Source organism: Eumetopias jubatus, unplaced genomic scaffold (genome assembly GCF_037043125.1).
Source record: "Eumetopias jubatus isolate StellerSeaLion01/CBP00866 unplaced genomic scaffold, mEumJub1_p1.0 scaffold_1, whole genome shotgun sequence".
In the NCBI taxonomy this organism is placed as follows: Eukaryota; Metazoa; Chordata; class Mammalia; order Carnivora; family Otariidae; genus Eumetopias; species Eumetopias jubatus.
The window spans coordinates 96,679,130-96,682,630 of NW_028274807.1; the positions used below are offsets into that span (position 1 = coordinate 96,679,130).

General features: G+C 34.2%; 1 pseudogene; it reads right to left on the reverse strand.

Moving 5' to 3' along the window:
- Positions 1-441: 441 nt before the first annotated feature.
- LOC114209019 (dimethyladenosine transferase 2, mitochondrial pseudogene) lies at positions 442-2,118 on the reverse strand (annotated as a pseudogene).
- Positions 2,119-3,501: the final 1,383 nt, after the last annotated feature.

Consider the following 3,501-nt stretch of genomic DNA (forward strand, 5'->3'; position numbering starts at 1 on the left):
AAATTCTAATTAAAATATTTTTCTCAGCAATAAATACTGAATTGAGTTAAATAATCCCTTGTCTTTCAGCTGTTCTTATTAATAACCTTATTAAGCTACTTGATGTGATAATCTATATTATTACATACCCTAACATTTAAGCTTATATTCATCACATAAAAGCTACGTGGTAATGATGACTTTTAAAATACACCATTGAGACTTGTTTTCTTTTTTTTTAACTGAAGTTTTCATTTTATTTTTTGTGAACAAAATAGCAGCCATGGTTTTATCCAATTTACTAAAGGTATCACCTTCAGAAGAAATTACCTGCCCAATCTGCAAAACAAGAACAGTTATCTTCTGTTGAAAGGCTGGAAGCTTTTCAAACTTAGTTCTCTTCCATTTGTGCCATAATTTCCAAATAAATCAATGGCTCCTGCTAATGCATGGGCAGTCAAGTTCCCTACATGATCATCTCTTCCATGCAATCATCAAATAGCCACCTACAGGATTCTTTGGAACACTCTATAGTTTCAAAAAGCTGTTTAAAGTCTTGAGGGTATAGATCTGTTATTTTCATGTCTCCATGTTTCTCTATTTGCTTCAGTACAGCTGTTGCATTAACTGGACTCAATGACTGCAAATGGTCCATTAGCTTGAAATTGCTATCATAAAACATTGCTTTAACATGTGAAAAAGATACATCATAGTTAACAGATGTTAAATTTTCTGTAAATAAATCCTGAAGAGGAGTCAGTTGAATTAAACACGTGTTTTGTCCTACTCGTTTATTTATTTGTTCTAATGGTTTCTTATTCTTCAACTTTTCCAGTTACCCACCTTGGCTGTATACGAAAAAGGAGTACCAAGGCTCCACATGCAGAGCTTAATCTTACAAGCTACTTGCCAGAGTACACTTAATGCTTGATGCAAGTGTGGATTTGGGGGACTTGCCACCAGTTTTTCATATTCCTTTCAGTAATAAACATATTTATTTCTACTTGTCCATAACTATATACAGAAGTACAGGTCATATAAAAGTTTCCAAAGTATCTTTTTCTCTTTTTTTTAGCTGGGAAGATTCCAACTGATCCTTGTTTTCTAATTTTTGTTTGACTTTCACATTTTGTGCCTGAAAGTATCTTGTCTATAACTTACTTTTAAATGCCACCATTGTTAGTTCTTAGAATCTATTATGTTTACTATATGGACAGAATTGGATAGCTTTTGAGCTATTCCTATATTCTTGAAAAACTTACACAGTATCTGTAACTTGTTTTTGAGAGTATTTATAGATAAAACTACCTGAATACAGAACAAGTTTTGTAAAATAATCCCTTGACAGTTTTCTCAATTTCTTTCCTTGTTACTGGGGCTGATTAAAATTTTCTGCTTTTTCTTGAGGCAATTTTGGTAATTTCTAGTTTACAGAAACTACTTATTTCATTGAAAATTGTATTTTATTGACATATGGAACAATATTTTCCCAAATTTTCCATTACAAAGAAATCTCTTTCATTTTAGTTGTCACCATTCTGTCTTACCTTGTTTTTTGTCACATTTTCCCCCTTGGGCATTGTGTTGATTAAACAAAACAAACTAAAACAACAAAAAATATATTTAACATTGACCAAAGAATTTTACCAGATTTGGTATGAAGATAGAGAGCACAGGTAAAGCTCAGCTCCCTCAGTGAAACCCAATATTATAGATTCCTTTTTTTTTTTTTTCTGATGTGGAACTGGAATTTAGTTTCTCATGTTTAGCATCTCACATTCTTCTTGATTCCTGGTAAGTACAATATTTGGAAAAGAAAAAGTCCCTTGTGCTGGAGCTCTAACTTGGACAATATGAGGAAAGATCAACAGAACTAAGCCTGATTCATGCAATACTTGGGGTTTTTTACCACTAGTATACAGTTGCTAAAGAACAATTCAGAAGCTTTTCCTTAGATCCTTTCTGTCATCAACCATTTAGTCCTTGACATTGTATATTTGTGCATTCCCGGTGGTTCCGCTTTGTCCCTGTGGCTAATCTCTGTTATTGCTCTTCATCTAATATGGCTTCTCTATTGTACTTTGCTTCTTTTGGACTGTCTTCATCATTCTCTGCCCTCTGTCCATCTCTCTGGTCCATTCAGCTCTGTTTTGGTGCCTGCATGCCTGAATTCATCTTAAATTAGGGCTATCGGTTTATGTAACCAAGACTTTTCATTGAGATTGCTTGGTTTAGGTTGAGAAGAGGTTCTTAGTTTGAGAATTCATGCTTTGTTAATCCTGTCTACTCAGTCTGGGCATTGTCAAAATCACACCAAATATCTGACATTTGTTATTCCTTTTGATGTATTTCTAACAATTTTTCATGGTGGAAAGGGGAAGTGGTAGGAAGGGTGTTGATTAGTCTCTCTATAGAGTTTGAACTTCATCAGGAAATAGACTCCTTATCCCATCAGTGTTCTAAAACCTTTTCTCTCACAATATCAAAAAGTATAAATCCAGTGGAGAGGTAGAGACAGAAATGGGGGAACACTACATCCAACTGCAGATATTTTGGTCCAAGATGAAAGAGAAGGGATAGGGAAAATGCCTGAGACTGTTTTATGTCAGAAAATGAAAATATTTATCAAAGAATAGGGAGAAAAGAGCACTGGGGAAAAAACACTGTGGTAGTAATTGCATTAGTGACCAGAGTATTGAAAGGCAGGCAATCAGGTATATCAAAGGGAGTTTGAGATAATGAAAGACAAGAGGTCAGGGAGAAGAGATTGCAGAAGAACATTATAACCTCACTTTGTTAGTGCCAGAAAACTATTAAGTTGAGATTGCATCCCCCAATAAAATTGTGTCATCAGTTAAATAAATAAATAAGTAAATTGAAACCATAATATGGAGCAGACGCAAAATCCACACCGTTAATACATGCTACTGGACCCTGCCCAATTAAGTCTAACTCTAGAGATACTGGTTGTCATTAAGCAAAGGTTGAACATTCCAATTATTTCAGCTGCTTCTCATTTCCAAGAATACTGTAGTAAACTTCGAAGTATTTAAAGTATTTTCTAGGCATGTGTGGAAAGGATACAGAGAGCCCATGTGAAATGTGCCAAAATTCAGGAATGGGTGGCTTGAGACAAGTAAGAAGTTATACCAAAGATCTGAAACTTTAGTCATCATCATTTCAAGTGAGAACAATGTGTGAGATAGAAAAGAACAAAGTGCTTTAGTTTCTAACATGACAGCTTATTTTCTTAAAATATTTATTCAACATGTGAATTTCCTTTGTTCTTCAATATATTTATGTTGGCTTACAAAATTAATGGTAATGTAGAATAAAACAATGATGCAACTAGAACAGAGACCAACTAAAGCTGTATTTCTTAATGTTGTGTAGTCATGTGTCCTTTCGAGAATCTGATGAAAGTTTTGGGCCCTCTTTTGAGAAAATGTATGTATACAATCTCAGGGCTTTCACCAACTTTTGAAGCCTAACCAGTAGAACCAAAATAATAACTTCCATTTA